Raw genomic sequence first — 9,313 nt, forward strand, 5'->3', positions numbered from 1 at the left:
TCGCTCCGCTGGCATCCAAAAAAGCCAATTCACACTCCACAGGGTGGAAAATGAGGGGCAGCAAACCAATTGAAAAAAGGGGAAAATTCCCGATAGATATCCTTTATTTTAGGCCGAGTGTCAATTTATTATCCTAATTTTAAGATAATCTATTATTTGAACTTTCATTTTGCGGCAATTTAGTATTCAGCGTTAATTTATCGTCAGTTAGTCAGTTAGAGGAATCACGCGATATCAGGTGCAGGTTAAAAATTCTAAAATACTAAAACTAACCTTTACAAAAATATATGGACCATTTTACCTTTTTTCCTTTTTATTTTCCTAATCCCCTTTTCTTTTTAATTTGGATTAAATAAACGAAAGAGGAGAAGAGAGTTCACTTAAACTCCTCATTCAGATTTCAATCTCGGTTGAACGAACGAGAGAGGAGAAGCGACTCCACTCAACTCTGACTTCCTCTTTATTTTGAACACGCCCATTCCATATTGGAAGCAAGGTCGGACTCGGCCATCCGATCGAATACAAGGACAGACCTCAAAAGCTAAACTGGTTAATCCGCACAAACGAGTCAATGTGATTGAGTAGAAGTGTTGTAACCGAAGTTGCAGGTGGATGGAAAAGAAGGAAATGGCAGTCAAGACGGAGGAAGGAGGGTGAAGGCGAGAATCCACCCAATATCCATGAACATGAAGTTGATTTGGTTTTGTGGGTTTTGAAGAGAAATGGAGGGAAAGTAACTGAATTCTTAGTTTTATTGACTACCTCTGTCTTCTATCATTCAGTTTGTCTAGTCTGCAAAGTAAAAGCTTGAGAGAAGGTGCGCCATGTAGTGCAACACGCTCGAACTTGGGGTCGCATGCTCCCAGACTGCTCGGGAGAGACACTTGTCGCCCTCGTCTCAGAAATTGTTGCTCTTAGTGCGCCAGGTAGCAATAAACTTGTCCTCTACATCCTCAATCATCTGCAACCCCTTGTGTGTCCACCTCATGGAAATGATAGTTTGATTTGGAGAGGGAGACAAAGCAGTGGTTACGTTCTCCGATGCGGAATCATGGAGCCATCGGGGGAGCCGGCTCCTTTGGGTCAGAAGACGCAATATAGAGATGTATTCTTGGAGAAGACATTTATGGCATGCTCCCTCTCGATGGAGAAATGCGCTTCCTCTTCCTCTTTCAATCAAAGCAAAAGCAATGGCTTTTAGGATTATGACTACGAGAGCTTTGTAAACGTCTCGAGGAGGGTAATGCAAGGAAGGTCTTGTAAGCAATAGCAACAAGTGGTCAGGGAGGTTCTCTTGTCCATGCTCCCTCTCGATGCCCCCACTCAGGTTGGTTCTTCTATTCTGTCTCTTTATTCTTTGACTTCTCTCCTCTCCTCCCCTTTACTTCTTAATCTCTGCTCCAGACTCCATAGTTCACTCTGTCTCACTATTTGTTATACGTTTTGATTGTGCCCATTTGAGTTTCTTCGAAAGTTTACTAAAATGGGCAATGATATAATCGTTTCTGGTCACGTACCATTTTTTGTGATGTATAAACTTTTTTGGCTAAGTATCTCGTTATTTGACCCGATGGTAGCGTGCCTTGGTGATGAGCTACTTGGTGGCGAACTCCCTAGTGGAGAACTGCCTGGTGACGAACTCCCTAGTGGCGAACTGCTTGGTGGCAAACTGTCTGGTGGCGAACTGCCTGGTGGCAAACTGCCTGGTGGCGAGCTCCCTGGTGGCGAACTGCCTGGTGGCGAGCTCCCTGGTGGACTCGTCATTTGACCCTGCTCCTAGGCGGCCTGCAACTCAGAGGATGGTGGACCTCCCTGGTGCAGCACAACCCGACTACCCTCTGCATGAGGTGATTTCCTCTCCTTTGTAGGCGGCAGGAGCTGAGGGACCTGCGAGAACTGAATCAGAGGACCCGGGGGTATTTTCCCAGCGGGGACTCTCCAATGCCTAAGTTAGCATTCTGGTTACAGAGAGCTTGGAGAGAAATGAGAGAGCTAGAGAGCAAGGGTTACTCTCATTTTTTTCCTCTCTCTGGCTTTAGGGGTCGGAGTCCTTATATAGCGGTGTCTTCGTGGGTTAGGTGGGTGAAAAGCCTTCAAACGGTAAGACTCGTCATATCCCGTCAGAACCAGGGTACGGTGGTGAACTCCTCGAGGTTGTCAAGCTGGCGCTTGTGTCAGGCTGCCAGGTCGGCGCCTGGGCCAGGTTGTCAGGTCGGCGCCTGTGTCAGTCGGCGGGCCGGTGCCTGGGCCAGGTTGTCAGGTCGGCATCTGTGTCAGTTGGCGGGTCGATGTTTGGGCCAAGTTGTTAGGCAGGAGATCTTCCTACGATACGCCAAACTACTCTTCTGCACCGAGCTACCCTACAAGTGGCGAGCTGCCCGGGGGAGCTATGCCGAGCTCCTTGGCTATGCCAAGCTGCTTGTGGCGAGCTTTGCCGAGCTGCCTGGCTCCTTGGTGGCGAGCTCCTTGGAGAGCTGCCTAACTCCTTGGCGAGCTCTTTGGTGATCTACCGAGCTCCTTGGTGAGCTACCGAGCTCGCGGGGTATGCCGTTATGGTTCATCGATGGGCGTCTTATGGGTTGCCAGGTCGGCCAGGTCAGATCATGTGTCGGGCTGATCCAGGTCGGCCAGGTGGCGCAGGCCGCGTGCAGGCCGCACGCCAGGTAACGCACAGGCTGCGTGCAGGCCGCACGCCAAGCTATGCCAGGCCGGCCAGGTCAGCTAGGTCAGTGCCCTGGCAGGACACCGACTTGGTAAGTTGTTGCCTGGGTGTCGCCTAGTTGTCACGAGGTGCCACGTGTTGCAATTTCACTGGAGGGCCAAATCTGCCCTCATCATTTGCCCCCCACTCCCGAGCTAAGTGTAACTCAGCGAAGGGAGTAGATTTCTTTTGGCCCGTAAGTCGACGAGCTAGTAAGTGCTGATCCAATTCCTTGAGCTTTAGGAGCTGCCTGTATGTGGCGAGCTGCTAGTAAGGCGAGGGTGTCTCTGCCAGTTTAGTAGTGTAGCCCTTAGGCTCTAGGGTAACTTATAGTTCACTTTTGCTGATTTTGCTCCTGCTGAGGAAGCGGCTGGATATTTAGCAATAATGTGGCCCGTAGGCTTTGGGAGTGACTCGTAGTTTACTCTTCTTTAACTTTTGCCCATGCCGGAGAGGCGACCGGGTCTTAAACAGTAACGTGACCTGTAGGCTTTGGGAGTGACTCGTAGTGTACTCTTTTTTTACTTTGCCCGTGTCAGAGAGGCGACCGGGTCTTAAGCAGTAATGTGGCCCGTAGGCTTTGGGAGTGATTCATAGTCTACTCTTTTTTTACTTTGCCCGTGCCAGAGAGGCGACCGGGTCTTAAGCAATAATGTGGCCCGTAGGCTTTGCTTGTGAGGTGTTGAGCTATGATTGTGTTGCATCAGCTTTGTAATGCCGGTCACCCACTCCTACAAGAAGCTACCAGGAGCTCAACCTTCGGGGGCAGCACTACTAACTTTAGGTTGTCAGCTCACACGGGAGCCTTGGAAGGCTCGACCAGTAAAGGTGCCTATGTAGTCAGTTGGCCGCCAACTCCCGTGGAAGCCACGAAGAGCTCATCTTTGTACGGGGGACCTTGCGGAGAGGACTGATGAGGCATTATCTGAATTGAAAGTAAGGTTGGTAGAGCTACTTAGTCTGTTAGCTCCCTGCATAGTCTTTGAGTTCATAAAAAATGTAAACTATAAAGCAATAGCTTCAATTTCTAAAAAGTGAGGACTTAGCTTTGGTAAGATGAGAACTTAGCTTTTGTAGGATGAGAACTTAGCTTTTTGTAGCAAGTTTCCACAGACGGCACCAATTGATGTAACCGTTTTTGGTCAAGTACCATTTTTTGTGATGTATAAATTTTTTTGGCTAAGTACCTCGTTATTTGACCCGGTGGTGACATGCCTTGGTGATGAGCTACTTGGTGGCGAACTCCTTGGTGGAGAACTGCCTGGTGGCGATCTCCCTGGTGGAGAACTGCCTGGTGGCGAACTACCTGGTAGCGAACTGCCTGGTGGCGAACTGTCTGGTGGCGAGCTCCCTAGTGGCGAACTGTCTGGTGGCGAACTCCCTGGTGGCGAACTGCCTAGTGGCGAGCTCCCTGGTGGACTCGTCATTTGACCTGCTCCTAGGCAGCCTGCAACTTAGAGGATGGTGGAGCTCCCTGGTGCAGCGCAACCCGACTACCCTCTGCATAAGGTGATTTCTTCTCCTTTGTAGGCGGTGGGAGCTGAGGGACCTGCGAGAACTGAATCAGAGGACCCGGGGGTATTTTCTCGGCGGGGACTCTCCAATGCTTAAGTTAGCATTCTGATTACAGAGAGCTTGGAGAGAAATGAGAGAGCTAGAGAGTAGGGGTTACCCTCATTTTTTTCTCTCTTTGGCTTTGGGGGTCGGAGTCCTTATATAGTGGTGTCCTTGCTGGTTAGGTGGGTGAAAAGCCTTCAAACGGTAAGATTCATCATGTCCTGTCAGAACCGGGGTACGGTGGTGAACTCGTCAAGGTTGTTAGGCTGGCGCTTGTGTCAGGCAGCCAGGTCGGCGCCTGGTTCAGGTTGTCAGGTCGGTGCCTGTGTTAGTCGACGGGTCGGTGTCTGGGCCAAGTTGTCAAGTCAGCGCCTATGTTAGTCGGCGGGTCGGTGTCTAGGCCAGGTTGTCAGGTCGCGCCTATGTCAGTCAACGAGTCAGTGTCTGGGCCAGGTTGTCAGGTAGGAGATCTTCCTGCGGCACGCCAAACTACTCTTCTGTACCGAGCTACCCTACAAGTGGCAAGCTGCCCGGGGGAGCTATGCCGAGCTGCTTGTGGCGAGCTTTGCCGAGCTGCCTGGCTCCTTGGTGGCGAGCTCCTTGGAGAGCTGCCTAGCTCCTTGGCGAGCTCTTTGGTGAGCTACCGAGCTCCTTGGTGAGCTCCTTGGTGAGCTACCGAGCTCGCGGGGTATGCCATTATGGTTCATCGGTGGGTGTCTTATGGGTTATCAGGTCGGCCAGGTCGGATCATGTGTCGGGCTGATCCAAGTCGGCTAGGTCGCGCAGGCCGCACGCCAAGCAGTGCGTAGGCCGTGTGTAGGCCGTGTGCCAGGCCGCGTGTAGGCCGCTCACCAGGCCGCGCCAGGCCGGCCAATTCGGCCAAGTCGGTGGCCCGACGGAACACCGACTTAGTAAGTTATTGCCTAGGTATCGCCTAGTTGTCACGGGATACCATGTGTCACAATTTCACTGGAGGACCAAATCTACCCTCATCAAGCAGGGTTGGTATCGGCTATACGAGGGTTGAACCGACTAATACGGTAATGGTATGTTAAGAATTAAATGTCAATCCCGACTTAAACCCAATTCAAACATGTTTAGGATTAGATAGACAAGACGAGGAGACGAGGGAGGGTTGAGCCCGGGAGAGGGTCAAGATTCAAGCCGGAGCCAATTTGAAAACATAATCATTAGCTTGGGGATGGGGACTAAGAAGAAATTATGCCTAGTTTCATCCCTTCACAATGAACAAATCAATGACAAATGATATTGTGGTAGGTATTGTTGCAATTTCGAAAATTATTTCCGCCAACCAAGTGGGCTGCTGGACTACTCAGGGGAGACACTTGTCGCCCACGTCTCAGAAACTACTGCTCTTAGTGCACCAAGTAGCAATGCACCTATCCTTTGCATCCTCAATCATCTTTACTATAAAAGTAAAGCCAAAACTAAACGTTTTCCTTCATTTCAATCGATTTCGCACTATGTCTGTTTGGATAATCCATTCACAGAATCTCTGCATTAATTTTTCAGTTTTCTAAATTCTCATTTCAGAGAAGGATCAACTTGATTACCACGGGAGATAGGTCGGCCTTTCCACTGTAACGTGTCAGTTGTTTTGGTGTTGGTCCTTGTGTTGATTGCCTCCTGTAGAAGCAGTAGTGCAAGTGAAAAGGATCACCACCACGAGAACGAACATGCGAAGTCAGGGAAGGAGGCTAAAGAAACGGCGGAACAGTGAAGGAGATTTGAAGGTGCAGGCAAGACCGGAGAAGCTGCCAAGCGAATGGTAGAATATGGTGTGGACAAAGCCAGAGATTTGAAGGAAACCGCGAAGTATGGTGCAAGCGAGCCGGAGATTTGAAGGAAACCGAAAACCACCGGCGTGAAGGAGTTAGTTTTCAAAATCTCAATAATGGCAAGTGTCAACAGTGGTTCCCACTTGCATTGGTTGAAATAGATAGAGGCATTTTTATAATTTTAATCGGTAATTCATACATTAGTCGAAATCGGTAATTCATACATCGGTAATTAAATTGGCACTCGACCTAAAATACAGGTACCTATTAGAAATTTTCCCTAAAAAAATAATTTTTTTAAAATTATCCTTAAGATTTAGAAAACTGACTAACTATACCTTTATTGTTTCAATATTTTCTTAAAGTACCCTTACTGTATCTAACAATTGACTAAATTTTCCTTACCAATATTGAAGAATTAAAAAGACTATTTTACCCATCATTTTTCTTTAAATTTTTAAGAATAGAAAGCAACTTACTACTCTTCTCTTGGATGTACCTTGCTCTGCTAGGTTTCTCAAGATATTGTTGCTCGAAGGAATGACACCAATGAGGTTGTCGAAGGAAAGATTGAAATGAGTTAAGAGTTTTAAGTTTCCAAGGGAGTCCGAGATTGATGCCAGTGAGGTTGTTGTAGGTTTTGATCTCTAGGATCCTGCCCTAAAATCAGTTAGCTGATGCATTGACAAAACTGATAATTTTCAATCCAAGGACATCAAAAGGGATTATTTCTCTCACTCTCTCCTTCTTCCGCTCTCCCATGTTCCACTATCCACCAGCGGTGGTGTACCTCCGGCACCACCCCTTCACTCAACCTCAATCAAGGATCAAAATCACAAGTATTTTTGGTCGGCCTATTGTTCCCCTATATCATACATCGAGTTGGAATCAAAACAAGTAAGCAGTGTGGTATGTTGTCTTCCCCAATGAGAACGACGAACCTAGTGGCTTTTCACCCACGTTATTGGCTTTTCCAAACTGTTCATCGATTCACTCTTAGACCTCAGTTATCTCCCTCGATCAAAGGAATACAATGTCTAGCTTCATTTCTGTGTCAGCATCCGAGTTCTAACCACTAGAAGTTGTGTGCATCTTCTTTGTGTCGTATGAGGAGTGTATGTGTTTGGGGGTGGGGGTTGAATGAATAGTTGTTGCTACTTTTGCCGAAGGCATCTTAAGATAAGTGATTCGTGTGTGTGTGAAGAAATAAACAGGGTGTTGCAGGCTATGGGAGCTTCCATGCCACCTACTCCCCTTCTCCATAACCTCCCTCGCACTTCGAGAATCATTTCCTTCATTCTCTACTACACTACAATTGCTCTACTCCATGAATTGCCGTCAAGAATCAGTTGATGACACTCTTTGCTACCGTGATATAGTACAAGAGAAAGCCAATAAGTTTTATGCAAGTTGGGACAATTCCAAGACACATAAGAAGTAGAGATGATGCCATTGACCCAACTTAGTAAATATTTACCGAAATAGCATCGTCACAAGATTTTTATCTTAGTTCGTTTTTACCAAGTCAGCATTATTTCAAATTTATATTCAATTATGACTTTCCTTTTGAAGGATTTTAGTAGGATTCTATTTTGGAGTGTTTTCTTAGATTATGATTTTCTTTTTAAAAAGAGTTTTAGTAGGACTCTATTATGGAGTGTTTTCTTAGATTAGGATTTTCTTTTTTAAAGAGTTTTAGTAGGATTCTATTATGGAGTGTTTTCAAATTAGGAATAGGAGCCATAAGGGTATATGCCTATATAAAGAGTAGCTAGGGAAGGCTAAGGTAGTTCTCTTGTTATCAAATTTCTCTTAATTATTTAGTGATTAATCTAAAATTCGACTTCTGCTCTTTTCTTTGAAGCTTTTCTCACATGTTTTATTTTCGTACTGTGCCATTTGGTATTAGAACTCATGTTTGATCCTTCTTCAGATTATGGCTCCTAAGAAGAAACAAGTAGCTCACATCATGGAGCAAGAACCCAACAACAAAACGCAAGAAGAGATAGCAAAGCTGAGAAGACAAGTCATTGCACTTCCTGAAGAGTTGAAATCGCTGTGAGGGGACGGCGACTCCAATGCAAGTGTCTTCGCTCGTTCCTTTTTATCATCAAGGCAAGCATCCAGGATGGTTGTAGTTGTGGGTGGTGACAAAAAACTGTGGGAAAATGGATTTCAATATTGAGATCCCAAAGTTTCATGGAGGTTTTTCTACTTGGCATGCAACTAAATTGATTGCAGTTGCAAGTGGTGAACAGAAGTGATGGGAAACTGATATCAAGTTTGAGTTCCCAGAGTTTAATGGAGGTATAGCCTCAGATGGATTCATGGACTGGAGTTCCACTGAGGAGTTAGCAATTTCAGAGTCTAAAGGTAAAATCAAATCTTATGACTTTGTTGATTGTTTTAATATTGTCATGGATTGTGACGAAAATCTTGTGTGGCCATTCTCCTCAACAATATCTCTTGAAGAGAAACTTGTTGGTTGGAACAAACCTTCAATCTATGATGAAGAATCATTTACTAAGGAGAAATATGCCATCATTCATTATAAATTTCAATATGATGAAGATAATACTTATCATCTTGGGGATTATGACCACATTGTCTACATGCATGTTTATGAATTATTGGCAAGCACTCGTGCAATGTTTAAAAGGATTAATAAAAGAAGATTCAAGTTTTGTGAAGTACAAGAAATATACTTCAAAACTTAAGATATACGATGAAGAACTTTCAATTCCTATTAGAGGCTTACATCACCAATTATCTTTCAAAGGGTTAGAAACAAAGAAGCATGGTGGAAGTGCAACAACATATGTTGGCAGCCTCTTAAATGGCAACATGAATCCGATGTCAAATTCTCTCCAACCTGGGGAGAATGATGTAGTACGGGATTCGGACCAACTGAGTAAACATTTACAAAGTTGGTTTTCGAATACCCATCTTAGTACATATAGGAGGAAAGTAGTATTTGATGTGGGAGACTATGTTTGGGTCATTTTAACAGAGCAATGTCTACCGGTTGGGCAATGTGGAAAGCTGACACTAAGGTTGGACTATGCAAGATAGTCAAAGTCATTAATGAGAATGTTTATAGACAAAAGCTACCCAGTCATATACGTACCCATGATGTTTTCAATGTCAAACACTTGGTACTTTATGTTGACGATCAGTTAGATGATGATTTGAATATGATGATGGATTCTTCCCAACCCGGGGAGGATGATGCAGTATAGGAGAAAGCCGATAAGTT

The 9,313-nt window shown here is 45.7% G+C and overlaps 1 long non-coding RNA gene across 1 annotated transcript; it reads left to right on the plus strand.

Annotated features, from left to right (window-relative positions):
- Positions 1-412: 412 nt before the first annotated feature.
- On the plus strand, positions 413-8,653 carry LOC148870493 (uncharacterized). The gene is made up of 3 exons (XR_016108292.1): positions 413-1,327; positions 5,813-6,176; positions 7,991-8,653. It is a non-coding gene; the product is annotated as an uncharacterized LOC148870493 (long non-coding RNA).
- Positions 8,654-9,313: the final 660 nt, after the last annotated feature.

The sequence above is a fragment of the Nelumbo lutea genome, chromosome 2, assembly GCF_056320005.1.
Source record: "Nelumbo lutea isolate HS-2025 chromosome 2, American lotus-T2T, whole genome shotgun sequence".
Lineage (NCBI taxonomy): Eukaryota > Viridiplantae > Streptophyta > Magnoliopsida > Proteales > Nelumbonaceae > Nelumbo > Nelumbo lutea.